Source organism: Egretta garzetta, unplaced genomic scaffold (assembly GCF_000687185.1).
Source record: "Egretta garzetta isolate BGI_Z169 unplaced genomic scaffold, ASM68718v1 scaffold209, whole genome shotgun sequence".
NCBI classification, from domain to species: Eukaryota; Metazoa; Chordata; class Aves; order Pelecaniformes; family Ardeidae; genus Egretta; species Egretta garzetta.
This window is the reverse complement of record NW_009260839.1, coordinates 1,782,859-1,802,328: the sequence shown is the minus strand read 5'-3', so window position 1 is coordinate 1,802,328 and position 19,470 is coordinate 1,782,859. Positions and strand designations below refer to the sequence as shown.

General features: G+C 35.7%; 1 protein-coding gene across 3 annotated transcripts in view; it reads right to left on the bottom strand.

The window, feature by feature from the left end:
• Nucleotides 1-19,470, bottom strand: part of GABRB2 (gamma-aminobutyric acid type A receptor subunit beta2) — a 163,880-nt gene that overhangs the window by 141,421 nt on the left and 2,989 nt on the right. The gene's annotated exons all lie outside the window — the stretch shown is intronic.

The window sequence follows — 19,470 nt, the reverse complement described above, 5'->3', positions numbered from 1 at the left end:
GTTCACCTTTAGAGAAATCATTACCCTTTTTCTATTAGACAATGCTTTAGGCTGAAAACAGAGGAAGTAAAAATCTCAGAGGAAGGTGAATAATTATTACTCTCTCAAACCCAGGTCTTAAAAAAGCATTTTGAAAATGCCTCCACAGATGGGTGCGTATAAACAGGAGACAAGCACAACCACTAGTCTCATAAAATCTTTATGCTGTAGCACATTAAGAACTCTGTCTTTGCTTAAAAGGGTTGTTCCTTATGAAGTTATTTTCATTTTTGCCAAGTTATGCTCACTTATAAAATAAGTGACCAATATGATATTTTATTTTCTCTAGACATATTCATACAGATGGCTTCAGGAACCAGACTGCTGTTGAGTTATATTTAGAGAACATGAGGGAAAACAGCCTGGCATAGAATTTTTTTTTCTGCTGGGGAAGACTTCGTTTGAGACAGAAGCAATGTGGCAACTGTTCTTACCTTCATGAATAAAGACCTATGTCAATTCTAGCTGTGAATTAGAAATCAACATTTTTAGAATAAAACCGTTATTGTTAATTCTTGTAACTTAGGTGCTGAAGGAAGTGAAAATTTTCAAAAGTCAGTAATAATGGTATGAAACGACAAAATTGAAGTCTCATTTATAACATAGCCACTGTGTAAAATGCTGTGTCAGAGGTGTACAGATGCAATAGGGTGAACACCACTTCGAAGGTACATAAATAGCACCTTCGGGGCCCAGGCACAAGGGATAGTGGAGTTCCACCATCAGAGAAAAGTCTGCTCTCACATAAGCTTACTGCTGTCAGATTATTAACGTAGTCATGCTCCTAAGAGTCTAACCAAAGAAGCAAATTCAGCCTTCCGTAAAATAGGATTGGTAACAGCTTGGTAGGATTGAGAGGCCTTCCTGAAACCCATGTCTTTCCAATATTTTTAAAGTTTTCATCATATGTTAAGATTATGATAAGCAATGATTGCCATCCTATTTAAAAAAAAAAAAAAACAAAAAACAAAAACTTACAGTTAATGCCCATTCACAGTTAAAGTATTCTTTAGCTCCATTCTCTCTCCAATTCTTTCTTTTAAGTAAATCTAAGGGTAAAATGAAAAGAAACAAAAAGCCACTGCCTTCTCCCACCTTAGGCAGTTGTAGAAGCTTATCCAGTATCTAGTACACCAGACTTGAAATGGATGCATTTGAAACTGGGAAAGAACAAGTTACTATAACATTGGTCTAACTCAAGACAGAGTTCCAAGGTTTAACAGCATGCTCAAGTTCAAAGAATGACCTTTGAGGTCTTCAAATAGAAGCAATTAATAAAAACCTTAATTCCCTATCACACCATTGTTTTTTACATAAGTTCATTTAAGTCTCAGATTCTCCTAATATCAGGAGTACAACTACCCAAGCAGAGAGAAAGAAAAAGTCTAACACACACCAATAAAACACTGCCCATAAAATTTAGCAGCTCCAGCCATTCTACTTCTTGTTGTAGACATGTTCTAAGGTTACTGGAAAATAAGTGTTTTTCCTGGACTCATTGGTTTTGTTTGCTTGCTTTTAAATACAGAAACATAATCCAAGTGGGATAAAACTTGGCCCCTCTAGTGGCAGATGTTTCTACACTGGCTAGTTTGCAAGTTTGCACTACACTGCTACCAGTTCTGGAAACCCTCTCCTCACCAGTGAGCTTCAGAAGTAAAGTTTGTCATAAAATGCTGCATTTAGTGACAGCCATACAATGCTTCTCTTGCTTTTATACACATTTTAAAATGAATCTTTTGGAGAGTCTTCCAGATAGCAGGGGAGCTTGACTGTTGGTTACCACTTTGAGACAATTGCAGTTCATCTCCTTCAAGCACAAGACCTTCATCCTTATCACAGTGGGGTCATTACAAGGGCTGGTAGTTGCTACCGCAGAATAAACAGTAATGGTAGCACTACGTGCCCCACTATTTGGGAACTCTTATTATGTCTTATCTGAAGACACTCATGATACTGTCAAGTAAAAATTAAAAGCTGAAGTAAACTTCTACATATATTGAATCAAATCTTAATTAAATTTGAGCATTCTTTTTGTCTAGATAGTCATGGAAGATTTAACCTCAAATATCTCAAGAACACCCTAGTTCAATCAAAATCACAATCAAGTTTCTCAATAGCCAACAAAAAAATAAAATGGAGATAAATATTTTGTTTGTCCAGAATAATAACAAACAGCAAATTTAAAACTAAACTGATTTTTGTCTGGAAATATACAGGAGAGATGCGATAGAGTACTTGTTCTACTGATAATACATTATATAGTTAACACAAATAATTTTTTCCCATTGCTATTTATATGCTGTCAGTGATTTCCACATAAAACTGGAACGTTTTTTTCCTGTTTTTTTAAGACATTTGTTGTGTTGTGCCACCAAGATCAAGCTCTCACCCCAAAATCAACTTTTCTGTCTTTTCCCCAGAAGGAACTGGTTCAAGCTTCACTGACCTCTCAAGGAGTAATTCTTTCACCTTGAAGCTCCAAGAGACTGCACTGTTTAAGTTAGTCTATCTTGAAAATATTTAGTTTTGATGCAAACAATAACTTGCATGAATGCTTGCCTACAACGGTGCCAGTAATATATTTGTGGTTTTTCTAGGAACTTCTACCAGGCCACAAAGGCAGTAAAATGACAAGAGTTGACTAAAACTTCCCCTGCCAAGTAAATTATATCATAGTTGTTTTTTTTTTTCCCCAGAGGAAGGTTGCTTTTCCATCTTCCCACCTGGCCTCCAGTGCACCTGGCCACTGTTCAATTTAGCACACACAATTATTTAAAGCACCAGTTATATCTAGTTTTACAAATTGCTATACATATTCTAAATGTAATATTTTGCAGCAAGGTAAACCTTCTAAAAATAATACAAATCACATATGAAAAAAGTCTATAAAATCTGATGACTATAAACAAAGTACTACTTAAATCCTTAACTCAGGAATTGTGAATTTAAGATACATTAATTACTTTATTTCATATTTGCTACTCATGAGTCAGCTTTGATCTGCTAAAATAACATACAAAAGACATTCTTTCCCCTCTCAAGATTTTTATTTCTGTGTTATAAACAAAATGCTTCTTTTGTTAGTATTTAAAAATGACATTAAGATGACACAGCAAAGTGGTGTGGGTGAGAATGTGTGGGAAGCTGATCAGAAGCACAACGAACTTCTTGGATGTTCAGAGAACAGCTGATGCCTCAAGGGAAATTTGGAAAAAATATTCTGCATAGAAACAATTCTGCCTATATATCACATTTTACCTTTCTCTCCCAAGGTTCTTTATCACTGAGAATATTTGCTGGAAAACAGATTTTCTCTCATGATGGTTGTCTAATCCGCCACTTACAACTCAAGACATAATCCTGTTTATGACATTACCATTAAGTTACAATGGAAAACTCCCCCACCTCCCAGCTGTATTCAATTTTGCAGATTGAAGCCAGGATGAACAAAAGGACACTGTTCAGCAAAACACTCACAAGCTTAACTTCTAGCACATGCTTATGTCTTAAAGGATATGTGTCCTCAGCAAATGAGGATGTGAGGCCGTAACATACAGAATTTATTTTCCTGTCTTGGTAAGCACTCAGGTTGCCGTTATTGCTGCAGTCAGTGTCAGCTAGATTAAGGCCACAGCCATACATTTACAGACTACAAATTCATCTTCACATTTTTTGTCTGTAAACATGCTTACACTTGCTGAACCATTGATGCTCAGCCATTTTACTGTATCAGCCAGAATACACATAACAGACCCAGGGAACTGAATGAATGAGAACTGTTACATGTGCATAAAAAGGGAAGAGGGAGAAACAAGCACTGCAGAGTCAGGCCAAACTGACAGAAATCAATGAACAGCAAACAGGAAGAACAAGATGAAACAGTGGAGAAACAGATCAGCTATGACGAGGAGAGGTTTGCACTTCAGCTGATGTTCAATACAAAGAAGTCCATTTAGCTTTCATGCATGCATGATTTGTGGGCCTGAGTTATCCAAAATTGTTGTGGTCAAACTGCAAGTAAAAAATGTGACAGGAAAATTTATGAAGGGCATAAAAGTCACAAGGGCTGACTTTATCCCAGGAGAACATCCCTCCTAGATTAGTTCTATAATCAGTAAGAAAAAATGGCTGTTCTCAAAAGGCAGAAGGGGCTCAAAGACATGCTGCCTGCAATAATGTGGACCAAACCTAAACTAGAGTTTGAGGAGGAAAGAAGAAACAAATTACATGATAGTTTTTTTGATTGAAACCACACAAACATGGTGCCTCAGAATTTTTTGTCCACTTCCATTTTCTATTATGCTTCTGTGATGTATTGAGTGGAAAAACTAAAACTAACAAAAAAAAATCGAAAACCCTACAAAATGCTAATTTGTTATACATTTAATTAAATGTTTATAAATGACTGATCGAAAGATTTCAGTAAGCCTTAAAGAAGATCCTTGACCTTCCACAATACTCTTAATAGTAGTTTAAACTTTCTGCCTTTCGCATGCATTGGGATCTTTTTGCATGCTTCTTTGCCAATGACTTTTTACAAGTGAACCATCTTTTACAGAACATTTTTTCCTCCATGTTTTAATGCTTTTTTCTGTAGTATTGTTTTTCTTCAAAAATTAAACAAAGACAGACCAACCATCTCTCTTGGCAAGCCAATTTGACTAGTTTACTTCTCTCCCAAGCAGGACAAAACATTTTAAAATGCAAAGCTAGCCTTAGTTTTTAAGATATCTTACATCTTAAATCAACTGACACTAACAAAGACTTTCAAGGTTTGTGATTACTATTTGTGGGATAAACTGGTTCATAAAATTTACTTTCTTTCACAAGTCTGGTAAATTGCCTGCTGTTAATTCACAATGATTATACCTCATTCTCTCCCCAATCTCAGATTTTACCAGAGTGCATCTTGTAAATATTTGGTTATGACTTCACCTAGGATTCTAATTCTGTTGGTAGAACTGATGTTGTGTTATGCTTACCAAATACAAATGATCCTAAATAAACTTAGAACATGGGCTTCCAAAGCCATAACATGTAGGTTGATGTATCTTCTATGGACACTCCCTCATTTTGTCACTTACTGTATGTTCCTTTACGCTGAGGTTTAGTATCTAAATATATCAAAATGGAGGATCTCAAATTTAAATAGTCATTGTTGATATAATATTTCAAGCTCTTTGGAACACTGTGCATGTACGTATTTGCAAATGAGGTATCAAATTCCAGTATCTGTCAAAAATTTGTCTGAATGCTGAATAACTCATTTCCACTCAGATTTCAACATGAGGTCTCACATTATGTTCTAACTTCCTGTTCTGAAATAAGTTTCATAAATATATTTAAAGACTCCATAAAGAATATATTGTCAATTTATTATTGAAGAATACATGAGTAACTCAAAAATCTATAAATGGGGTGGCCCTAATAAAAAACATATATATTGCACTAAAACCTGAAGATCAGTAGCAACTTAGAAGACAGTCTAAATTAGCATTGTGCTGAAATGTAAGTAGATGAGATATGAGATGATTCCAGAAGCCAGACTGCCTCCGACATACCACTGTGTGAGCCACCACTTACAGACTGTAGTTAGGTGCAACAGTAGCAAAGAAGCCTTTCTGTCCTCAACAGGTGACAAGACCCAATGTATTTCATGAAAACCGCAGTACGAGTTCCACAAACAGAGCCTTGCCTTACAGACTGCCTCTCCTTAAACTTACAGCAACAACAAAATATGTTTACACACACACAAAATATTAGTCTCAAAACACTCAATGCTAGCCATGGAACATAACTTAGATAATTGCTTACACTGACACTAGCGTTAAAAAACCAAAAACACAAAACCAAAAACAAAACAAAGAAACCCACCACAAACCATAACCAACAACAAAACAGCAAAAACTCCATGCCAGTATGTCTTCAAAAGGAATAATGGTTGACCCTAGAAACTCCAGCCACAAATGCTAATCAACAAAAACACCATACTTTTCAAGTCAGGAAGCCTCCTTCCCCTGAGAAAAAACTATACAAATAAATATTAACTCCAACAAAACCAAAGCCACCCTTACCTTTCTGATCTCAGTGAATTCAATCCATGGAACACTCCAACTAGAACCACTCAGATTTGAAGCCCTTTTATTATTTTGTAAAAATAAGGAGCCACTAAGTTATGCTTCCAAATAACCACAACACGTGTATTTCAAAAAGTTTCCTAGAAAGAATATTCTTGCATAAGATGATGGGCAAAATCATCACGCATTTAACAGTGCAACCACCATACTCATGATATCTGCCCAAAAAGCACCACAATCACTTGACTGCAGCACAGACATATGCTGGAAATACATGTGCTAGAGGTCTCAAATACATACTGAAAATGAGGCTGAAATTGTAAGGTGTACTTTACACATCAATAAGATATGCAAATTGCTACATTTATGTGGTCTTCACTAAAGTGTTGACCACAGTGTCTGGTAAAGGTACCAGACTGAAACAACATTCATCGCCCAACAGTTTAAAAAAAAAAAAATAAATCAGTTAAGCTATAATCTGAAAAAGAAGAATCACTCTTAGGAGCAAAATTACACTCTCTCATTTCAAGCCACAGTAGAGGCTCTCTCTTGTCAAAAAAAAAAAAAAAAAGACTCGTAGACCATATCTGGCAATCTAATACAATAACACAGAAACACAGCTAAACACCATTACCTTGGTGATGCAGCACATAAAAACTTAAATACTTGAGTCATTCTAGGTTCATGAGTGCAAAAAATGTTTAAGCTGTGCAAAATAATTTCTTATGCTACATTACTGTGTGACTATATGTACCACCATAACTAAATCAAACAATTTAATACACGTAAATACTATCACTTAACTGCTGGAATTACTTTTGCTCTTATTGCTTTCACACAGCTCACGTATCTGAATATGACAACTATCAGAAATGTAAAACAAAGTTTGTTTTCATAAACTAGCATAAAACCCCATGCTGCTGTACTATAGGACCAGACCTACTTCCATATGTGCTTATTCATCTCACGCCCCCTTGTTCAAGATTTTGCCGTTCTACCTTCTCAAACCAAGATTTCTTCCTTGTCTCCTGCTTTCTAACTAGGCTTAAGGAAATAAAAACCAGCAATTAAAGAAATGTGATCTTACTATATGTCTACAGAGGGAAGATGTTCTGTTTTGTTTTGCTTTTTGAAATGGCTATCATTACTTAAGCTCACCTTAAAGATAATAAAAAAAGGTAAGGAAATGTTGAGGGATATATTTTTGAGGCAGAAAGATTTTGAGGCAAAAAAATCAAAATTTAAGGTAAAAATCTGAGTCATACAAAAATAATTCAATTTGGCTATTCTGTTGATATGTTGCAACACTGTTTTCCCGATTTGCTCATCAGATACAGAGAATTATTTTTCAATTTGTAGAGAACAGTCTCATTTCAAGCTTGAGTACACAGCCTGTCATTTATCATCTGAGCTATGAAACAGCATTAATTTAGGTATTAACAGTGCATTAATAGTATTAATCTATAAAAACGTATTTAATATTCAGTTCCCCATTACCTAAGACAGTGAAACGCAGATATTGGCTCACCCCTTTATTTCATAATTAAGGCTATTCAAACACAGTTCCTTCCCACTTAGGATATTAAAAATAAACAAAAATCTTTGTTTAGAATGTTAACTGTAATGAAGTCATGCATTTATGATGTAAAACTCCCGCTGTGCATTGCTCGCTCCTTCCTTTTCTTCCAAGGTAGAATCAACTAGACCTATAGCCTCTCCAATGAAATCATAGTGGTTCTTTACAGATCATCAACATCAGCCCTCCACTCTTTGCACAACTAAAAGTTTTGGTTAATAATTGACCTGAACCTTGATGTGATGAATCTTGTGGTTTCAACACATTACTTTCCATACTACATCCTGCAGTTCTGAATAGTAAATTTTAAAGTTCCAGAGGTAGACACATGCTCCACACCAGCCAAACACTACAGTGACATGTTTATTTTGACAGCAAATGGTTCTCAAGCACAGAACTCTGAGAAAAAAATTTCCAAAGCCAAACAGCAATTTTACTTCTGAGTTACAAACAGCCACAAGCATACAGGGATTCACTTCTAAAATGGTGATCTAAGAGCGGTGGTTATGTCATTCATCAAGAAAAGCACAGCAGAGTATGGACAAAAAAGGCACAAAAACCACCCCACCAAATCCCCAGGAGCTGCGGCATCTTATTAGACAGAACCTGAGAAAAGTGGAAATACTAATCTCTCCAGCTAAATATTTTGGTTCCTAACACCTACAAAGATAAAAAGGTTGTGTATATTGCAGTAAATATATTATTTAACTATAACGATAGTATATCCAGTTGTCGTGGTTTAACCCCAGCTGGCAACTAAGCACCAGGCAGCTGCTTGATCACTCTCCCTCCTCCCCTGGTAGGATGGGGGAGAGAATCAAGGCAAAAAAACAAGTAAAAGCCATGGGTTAAAATAGACAGTTTAATAAAACAGCAGAGGAAAATAATAATAATGATAAAAGAATATACAAAACAAGTGATGCACAATGCAATTGCTCACCACCTGCCAACCAATGTCCAGCCTGTCCCTGAGCAGCAATCACTGTCCCCTGGCCAACTCCCCCCAGTTTCTGTACTGAGCTTGATGTCATATGGTCTGGAATAGCCCTTGGGACAGTTGGGTGGGTCAGCTGTCCTAGCTGTGCCCCCTCCCACCTTCTTACTGGCAGAACATGGGAAACTGAAAAGTCCTTGACTTGGTGTAAGAAGTGCTTAGCAACAACTAAACGATCAGGGTGTTACCAACATTCTTCTCATCCTAAATCCAAAATACAGTGCTATGCCAGCTACTGGGAAGAAAATTAACTCTATCCCAGCTGAAACCAGGAGATCAGTTTAAAAAAAAATAAAAAAGTTTTTTCTAATATAATTTGTTAATGGATACTGAAAGGAATAAATGAGAACTATTTAAAATTACAAAAGAAAAATTAGCAATGGTTTTACCTGCTACCAGTACTACATGCTCCATTTGAAAATGTTCTTTGCTCTGAATTAATTAATGAGACAACACATACGCACACTTTGTTTTCAAAAAGTTTAACTCAAGAGGTAATTTAAGTTACATATAATATGAAATACTTCCTTACAAAAACAATTGTTTCCCCATTAAACTGATTAAACCCCAACCTTTTTGTATACAAAATCAGCAATTTTGATTGAAATCTCTCATTCTGAATCTTTACTAAATTGCTGCCTTCATGTTTTAACAAAACTGTTCTCTAGTCAGCACATTGTTGTAGCATAGTCTATCTCTAAAATGACAAATGCCATATCAAAAGTTCATACATCATTGCGTTCTCAAAAAGTCAATTCAATTAAGAAGTTTATCAAAATTTAATTCTACACTTAAGACTTTGCATTACCATCTACCTTACCCACAATGATTTTATGATTCAGAACAAAAAGGTTCATTTTTATTCATTTAACTCAAAGTAAAAAAGGATGCCAGAAATATAGTGATGTAAACTGATGTCTTCCATTAATCAACAGGCAAAGTTTGACCCTTGTAGTAACCAATGCATTTGGCTATGGTACAAACTCAAGAATAAGTGTAAAAAAGTACACTCCTTCCTATGACTGAATTCACCAGCTTGCAAATATCCTTAAGTCAAAGGTGCCATCTAGGTGTTAAGTCTTTCTGGCCAATAAAAATACCAAGTATATCCATTCACTTCAAAAAAAGCACCTATTGCACACCAACAATTTTGGAGACTACTACCCTGTCCCCACTCACACTTAATGTCTGAGACATTATAGGAGCCATCTTGTATTGCATTTCAAGTCATTTAAGTACCCACAAATCTTCTGTGAAAACAGGGCAGAAACAGCCTCAGTGGAAAAATCAGCATGAGATTTACACCTTTTAAGACTTAACTTGAGCTCACAAAAGAATTCTGCAAAGGCTGTGTACAGGGGTGGGTACTTTTAACTGCATTTTTGAATGCAGCCAAGTTAACTAGAATTATTATGGATTTCTCTGTAAGTGGTCACTTGTGTCACATAATAGTAGATCAATGAAAACTGTATTCATTTCTAGGCATTTACACTAACAAGAATGATTAGTTAAGGGTCTCCTGGCATTTCCATTACAAATCCATTTTTCAGGGACTTATACATCCGCTTTAATAATGTATTTTTGACTGAAACTTGATACAGAAGCTCTCAGCTATGCTTAAGTCAGTAAATGCTCCTACACCTTTGAAAAGGCTTCTTTCAAAATTAAAAAAGAAAGTTATTTTTGCAAGTCATTTTTCTATCTACTTAGGTTGTTAAGCATTTCATCCTCAGCAACCTAAGGTGGCATATGCTATAAGATATGAACCTTACATCTCTAATTCTATTAGGGATGGAATTCCTAGAAGCATCTCGAATAGCAAAACATCAGTGAAAAAGAGCAACAGGACAGTATAATGGATTGAGTATTCATGTAAATTTTAGGAACATTTCAGGTTGATTAAAAGGCTGCTTTCATCATTTCTGGACTTAAACGATTAGTGGAAAAATGATGCAATTAGTTGCAAAATTCTGCTTTTCATTTGTAAATATGATGTGCATATTTGTTTAAACCTATTTCCATCTTCCCTCTGTGTTAAAAGAATAAATCATTTCATAATAAGGAATAATAAGAGTTACACTCCTAAATCATTAAATTTAGAAACTCAGTCTACTAGACCTTAAAACTAATTTTTACTTAAATGTTATGACTCATCCAGTGCACATCTTGTAAAACACGGATTAACATTGTTACCCTGACACCCCTGAGGGAGCCAACAGAGCCCATTGGGTCAGCAGTCCTTGAAAGAGGAAAAAAAATTTCCACAATGCTCTAAAACTCCTTTGGAGCTGCAGAGTCTATTAACTCAAAACAACACTTAAAAAAAAAACAAACAAATATGGATTACACAATGGACCATAATGACTTCTGGACTATTGGGTAATAACTGTTATGCAAATGACAAAACATATTTACCCTTATGGATCATAAGGGATTAACAATACTTCACTACTTTCACTAAATGGATGTAATAAAGTACGTATACTTTTTTTTTTTTTTACAAAATACCTTTTTAATGGCCTATACAGAGAACAAGCAAGTTTGAGCGCTAACTTTACTCAGCTGAGCAGAAAGGATCTCTGTTCCAAGTATTAAAAAACAATTTTAATTTTTTTTTAATGGAAGTTTATCTACAATAGAAATAAGGACCAGATTTTCAAAAGGGCTCCGCATCCATAGCAGTGAACAGTTTTTCAAAAGACTTCAGTATCTTATTCAGATACTTAATTATTACATGTTTTAATAGATAGTTTCACTAAGAAAAATGTGCCTATGGTTCCTTGAAAGCAATAGGAGCTTTTGCCTGCTTCACAGCCATATGCAATGGAAGCTGACTGAGGAACGCTTCTGAAAATCTAAACCACAGAAGTCTCAGTTGTCAGACTTTCCAAATATATGAAGACCCACAAACTTTTCTGGAAGACCTTTATCTCATGTCAAATGGGTATAGCATGACTTTTACCTACATCTATACTTTCTGCCCCATTTTTCTCCAAGGGTCATAAAAAAATAATAAATAAATCCCCAAAAAAACCCCAAAACATCTAGAGCATTTTGCACATTAGGGCCCTTCAACCTATGTCAATGCAAAACAACGTTTCAAGAAAATTGTCCGTCATCAGTCATCTCTGGAAGAAGTTACAGTAACAAGTTTCTGTCATTTTAACTATCTAGTTTCCCAATTCCCAAAGATCTGCATTGCACTTCTACTCAGGATGGAGCTGTTCCAGGTCAGCAGGCATGTTATTCCTAACTAAGCCCATTCAGACAGGTTTACAATATTTAAATATCATTAAAAAGTAGATAAAGCTAGTATGCTTAAGTCACACCTAGCATAATAGCAAGTCATGGCTACTGTAATTCAAAAACATTTTCAACAGAGGAGAAGGTAAAGGATGTGTTGGCAGCCTTTCGTAGGTCAATTCATCACATGGAAGACCTCTGTTCCTGGTCAACTGCAACTTGAATACTTCCACTCACAACGACCATAGGCTAATAAGCTATCTAGAATAGAGTTTTGATGCACTCAGGCTACTAAGCAACAAAGAATTCAAAACTCATGACCACAGGAAAGAGATATTCAGGAGCAGCAATGAGGACACTCAACTGTGAAGGAAAATTTGGTTTTCAATCCATTTTCACAGAGATGTTTTGTTAATGGAAATGCCTATTCATTAAAGAAGAAAAGAAAGAAGAAATAGTCCACAGAGCAGGCACTGGAACAAGGACTTTCCACTGCAATCAGCTGGATTTTTTCAATATGCCTTCATTAGGGCAATTTAATATACTACCCCTGTCCAAGGCCAAAATTCCTGTAAATTTTTCTTCTACTTGTTAAAAATTTATAGAGCTGAATTTGTCTTTCAGCGTAATCACAACGAATCAGTGGTTTGTCTATAGGAAAATCAGTGGAAACACTCTGAACTGCCATATCCACTACAACAGCACACACTTGAAATGCAAAAATGCATCTCTCAGAAGGGTTGATTTCTTTCCCACACAGTTAAATTCATATTACTTGAAAACTAACAAATTAATCCCTCTGCCAGTGTTTACAGAGTAAAAATTAATAGGATTTAACCTTGATGGAGATATGCAAAAAGCAGCTCAAGATAGACAGAAATAATACAGTCCCCTTGTTCTTTAAGTCTGGGGATATGGGAAGAGCTCGCACTCAAAATGCATTATCTGGCCTGTGATACCCTACGTTAAGTATGACCTACAAATTCAGTTGCATACATGTCAACCTGGTAAATGTCTTCTCATATTTAGAACAGAATTTTTAGTTTTGACTGGGAAGTATTTACATGCTTATTTGTAAAACTCATACAAAACAGACACATGCAATAGACATCATTCTAAGTCTGGGAGAATCTTTGTATTGATTAGCCAATTTGAAATTACTTCGCCAGACAATTTGTTTGCAAAGATCTTTGTTAGGCAAAACCTAGCACTGCTATTTCACAACCTGGCTTTCAGACAGGTAAGACTGTAACAGTAAATACACCCACTATATTGCTACTCCTACAAGGCTTGTGGTACACTAGCTGTTATACATCCATTGCACATATCATTGCTGTCAAGAAATGTGAGCAGAGTGGGGAATCCCTGCAGAAGCACAGTAAGAGTAATTACAATAAAACACAAAGGCTGCTTCTGTCCTGTTTATCTTTTTGTCAATCCACAGTATGCCTACAATTTTAATGTAATTATGCACATTCATTTATTTTTGAAATTACAGATTGCATCCACCCATAGTAGCAATTTTTTCAGTATTAATAACTCAAGACTTTTGACTATTTCTAAAGTTCTTAACTCTAAAGACAAACAAGATGCTATCTTCCATTACTTAAAAGGCATTTGAAAAACTGCCTCATGGATGAGCACCCTGCTTTGAAATGAAGGGGCTAAGTCTTGCTTACCTAATTCACACAAGCACTTGCAGAAATCTACAGTATTAACCACTAAAAGCCCACAAGGAATCTGGATTACCTCTAGAAAAATGAAAGAATTATTACTATGCAAGACTACTTCAAAAGGTTGAATACTAAAGGCTCTACTATAAACCTGGCAGAGGGCTGCACGGGATATGAAGATAAAAAAAAAGGAGGGAGGAATAATAAGGCTTTAGTCGTGGTGCACTGACAGATTTTAGAGTCACTACGAAGCACAAATACAACCATTAGAACAGCTTAAACTTGTAACAAGTTTGTAGAGCCCAACATAAAAATATTTCATTCTACTACACGGCTCATCTATAAAGATTTTATGTGATTTTCAATAGAGAAGTTATGAAATAAAGCAGCCTAGTAGTAGCTAAAAAAGTACACTCCGTGTTCATTCCCATGCTTTAACACCAGGACACTGCCCACAAAACATATTAAAGATAAATATATCTTTTCTTCTATGGCAGGAGCCAAATTACTTAAATATTTATAGGCCAAGGCTTTCTAAAACCAAGGTGGCTATAATTATTAATTCAGTTGTACAAATCACCTCCAAAGCAATCTCTTTAAATTACTGAGAGCCATCCCCTGGTCTGCCAAAGCGAGTGATCACTTCGAAAAATCACCACCAACAACGAAACAAGATTTTCGACTGATTAGAATTTTGCTACACTGTAGCACACTGAAAGTGCAATCCAATTAACAAACCATTTATATCGACCTTAAAAGGAAACAACAAGAATTATGCCATGCTTCTAGATATATATAATATAGATACACACAATACATAAATATACATAGTATATTATTGCTTCTGAACTAGCTTATAAAAGTAGTTACAAACTCACTACATATGTTCTAAAGAAATCATTTCATACTGTGGTGACGTATTTTCTAGCAAAACCAGTATGAAAACTGCAATCCACATGTAGTGTACCAATAGGAATACTCGCTTTAGTCCCCAAGAATAAACACTTTACTTGAACACAGGAGCTTTTATTTATTTTTACATACCTTAAAGCTAAGAAAGGAAGATGCATATGTTAGAGACCAATAATAACAAGAAATGGAAATCCATATTAATGTAATTTACTCCAGTTTGAAAATAAAGGTCTTGTGATGTTATCCCAGACAATAACTGAAGGAAAAGGTGAAACAGGGCTTTCAGTAAAAAAAAGTTCTCACTTAAGATATACATCACCTACTCTGCATTCACAGGAGTCTCTGTAGATACATCAGTAGTATACAAACACAATAATTTGGCGAGAGCCAAATTCAAACTGTCCGCTGAGAAATCCAATTTTGCGTGAAGCATATGCATCTATGACACAGGGGAAATAGTAAAACCAACTGCCTCTAGCAGCAGGAAGTATTTAGGATCAGGGAAGCAACACCATCCCAGAATTTCTAATAGTTCCTTTTCAATGCATTTTCAGTCCTGTCCTCTCCTTATTCTCTCTATGGATCTTGTACAGCAACATCTACAACTAGAATGGATTGACAAAAGATGATAATGCTGACAGAACCATTTTCCTCACCTCTTTCTGTACCAGTATATATAGAACACTTTTTCCTGTTTTATGATTTTCTTTCTCTTCATTTTTCTTTACCAGGTCTTTTCCCCTGAGTTTTCTGGTTTGGAACAGCTCCACTGTATTTCCTTACCACTTAAGCCCCTTTTCTTTTTATATCACAAGCCATCTCTTCCCTTTTCACACATAAATATAATTGCTGCTACTTGATAAGTAGCCACACAGCTCCTGTTGTTTTTATAATCTAAACCTATGTCTCTTGAGCTTTGTTAATGTCCCCTACTGAAAATACCTCAAGAAAACATGAGAGATTTTAAGAAAACCAGTAGTAGGTCTCAGTTATCAAAAGCAACTGAGTCAGAGGTCTATCAGCAAATTACAGCTGTGCCTGTGCTTTTTTCAGACTGCAAATATTCTGATCTATATTATACTTACTCTTTTCTGCAATTTTGGCATATCTCAAATACAGAAGTGAAATATAAAAAAAAGTGGTTTTTTTCTAGAGCTTTGAAGTTATTAGGTTCTGTTGCATAAAACTTGGCATACACTAATAAGTAAACCTTTCCCTGATAGATGATAACAGCTCCTTTGTTTCTCCAACTCCCACTTGATGGAGGGATTATGTACTCAATCAACCCTAATGGCTCCCACTAAGACAAACCAATCTATTGTATCTATTTAACTCCATGTACACATACTGAGTCCACATGCCAAAATCTGTACAACAATAAGCAAGCAAATACTTTAAACTAAATAAACTGTTCAGATTCCTCTCTGCAGACACCCAACGACCCACAGTATGAATAGTTATATTTAATTAAATATACAAGCCATTACCTCAAAAAGTGTTTATTTCCTGGGGGGGGGGGGGGGGGGGAATGGGAAAAAAAAAAAAAAAAAAAAAGTGTTGACCTATTTAATAGGGAATCAGCCAAGACATTGAAAACCACCACATGACTGACGTTATCCATAGAAATCCTCAGGTCTTATCTAGATAGATCAAATGCACAACATGTTATGCAGAATCTTCAGCGGTGTCTAGGGAAGAAAGTTTATTTCTGTACTTCTTAATGAATCTGTACCAATTTTTTAAAACTCTTTTTTGAAACAGTATTTTTTAAACACCCAGAAATGATCTTGAGAACATTGCATTAGACTCACTACAATACAGCTAACCTTATGCAAGATCAAATTCATTAGCCCAGGAAAACCAATTGAATAGTCTTCATACTTCTCCATGTTTGTTTTCCATTGTTAGCTGAATAAGAGAGATCTTAAGAAAAATCTACATTATAACTAGCATGAAGCGTACACTCAACAGTACTGCAGGGCCTGGTCCAGAGAAGTAAGTGGAATTAGCCATAATCATTATTGTACTGCATAAAATCATTACTGGTGTATATTATTCCTTTGCAAAAAAACCCAAAAAGACGAGTCCAAGTATTTGTGACAGTTGTCAACAACCACATATGTCTGAAGCTTTCACTTTTCTCAGGTGCATTCAGTGCATTCCCCAGAGCAGGAAGGAATTATGTTCCAAAGTACCAGTACTTAGAAACCATTTTTGAAGACTATTATATATACCAGTTTAAGTTTCTGACTACAAAAGGTTAAACAGCTTCTAGTGTCACCTGTGTTGCATACAAGAAACATTTAGAAGGCAGCTGAAAATCCTGTTACACTATGAGTTTGTTATGATGAGAAGTATTTATCATCTCTTTAAGAATTCAAAGTCAAAAATAGTATTTGTGAACATCCTAAACACACATTTACTGCCTATAATGGCAACTCTAAATTCTCCTGTTCAACAAAGTAAAAACTTTATGATTTACTTCATGACACTGGAGACAAGACTTCTGCCTGCAGAGCAGCACAAATGCATATGGTAGATGGAATGTGTCAGAACTGGAAGAGAAATGTAAGGACGATAATTTTAAACTAAGTTAACATTGGAATTAACAGAAATTATCTCAAGCTAAACAACTGTGATTGTTTAGCCTTCCTCCCAATGCAAAAGTTTGATCCTATTAATGTTAATACATGACCCCAGGCAGTGATTTGCCTTTATCTCCAGTCAGTGGTGTTTGTGTTTGTCACGACTACAGGCAAAGCAACAGCAAGGCCATGGCTCAGAAAATAGGTCCATAAATGCAAAAGACATTTTCTGTGTCTCACATTATCTCAAAAGTCTTTGCATCAGCTAGTGTTCAATGGTATTCCTCCTGATTCCTACCCCAAATTCTGGTGACTTAGCAAGGAAAAGGTTAAGGCCTTGTATACTAAATATTCTGGCCCTTGTATACTAAATATTCAGTTGTCTGCTTGCTGCATAGCTTCTCATTTGTTTCAGGCCTATCAGACTATGTTAGTACTTGTTATGTTATTAGTACTTGTTCATTGTAAAATGAACTGTTACATGTTACATTTTGTAGTTAATCAGATTAAGAAAATAATCTTTCAAATCTCTTCTGAAACTGTAAATGAGAAAAATTATGGAAAATTAAAGCCTGGGTTTAAGAAATAGGTAGCTGCTTAGAGTAAGATAAACCCAGAGCTTAAATACTTCAGGAAAACATGTGGGACAAAATTGCCAATGTGTTTCCCATCCTTCCCTCCAAGTTCTGCAGATAGTCTGAAAAGCCTTTTCTCAAAGCTCAAACATTTCATTATAGAAACACAATAAACTGATTGCAGAATACTAAAAATAATACTTTTATATTAGTCTGGAAGTGTCAGGTCACAGTATTCTGATACACTATCACCTTTAATTGGAGACCAAATTTCTAGAAATCACTGAAAGAAGCAAGGAAAAGAAGATTCACAACAACCTTCACAATCTTTTCTTTTCACAAGAAAAGAAAACATTTGCCACTACCTTCCAATTTTGAAGAGATGTGAGGATATAAATGCTGACCTGGTAGATTGCATTTCCATCAAGAAAACCATCATCATACCCACACTGCTCATGGCTGTCCAAGGAATAACCGTACCTCCATATCTCTCCTACCCATAGTTCTTAAAATGAAACACAAGTAGTTTAAAATACAAGGCCATTTTCTTTCTTCACACTTAAAGCTCCTGAAGGTAGAATACTAAATTACAAGCTTAGTAAAACAAAGTTTGGAAGCCCATTTTAGCTACTTAGAAATATTTCACAAGTAATTGCTCAAGGTGAAATTATTCAGGGCTTTTCTGGTATCTTGAAAAAGAGCAGTATCAAGCTCTCGGTCACCAAGACCACCCAGTCTCACAGTACAACCATCAGTAACATCATCCTCAAATTAGGCCAAGGGATATATTTTACATTATGCAAAAGCTCCTGTACATTACACAATGCATCCAAGCTGGAGAACAAGTGTTTGCCAGTTCATTTGGTGCAACATGTCTGAGAACCCAAACATGCCACTGAGGACTGAAACAAAATATTTTAGTAGTAGAATGATACTAACACCACCAATAACTTTAAAAATATTTTTTTCAAATACGTCATTACAGCTACAGCAGTATCTCTAAAAATCACATTTGTATTTAGAAAGATGTTTCCTTATAACTTCTTCAAGAATAAAGGAAAGGTTGTTTTACACAATAAACTTCTATCACTAGTAACAAATATATCACAGAAACACATTTATTTGTATCAATTGCTGCTACCATGATTCAGTGTCTTTATTTTGCCCTTCCTGTGTAAACCCCCAACAGTATTAGACCAAATTCTGGGCCTTTAACCAAGATGTAAATTAAGATAAAAAAAACTTTAAAACTTGACCCCAAACATTTCCAAGTAAGAAAAGTAAACATTAGAAAAGTTTAGTCTAAACCAAGAACAGCTTCTACTACAGCATAAAACTGAGACTTCTCCAATTTTGTCCACATTTCATTAGTTTCCCAGGTAATGAATGCAAAACACAGAAAGTGTTGAGTTATTATGCTATGAACGTTCAGCATTTGAGCACAGCCAGTTCACACTATTTAGATGAGAGACAAACGTCTTGAAAAACTCAACTTGTAAAATCATTGACGCAGTCATGACCATCCAAAATAGTGTGTCAGGCTACAAAAAAAACCAAAAACGTAGCTTTGTATATATATAGAAGTAAAAACCGCTTTTTTTTTTTTTAACCGAAAATGCAGTGCTAATAGAAAACGGCAAATTTTTTTTTAGCATTACAAAACAATTAAGCCAAGAAAGGCATTGGAGATGTTAGCCGTTAAAACCTGCACTTCTTTCCCCCACGAACCCGAAGAGGCGGAGCCGGGGGGAGCACGCTGCGCCCGCCCAAGCGCGGCACCGCTGCGCGGGAGC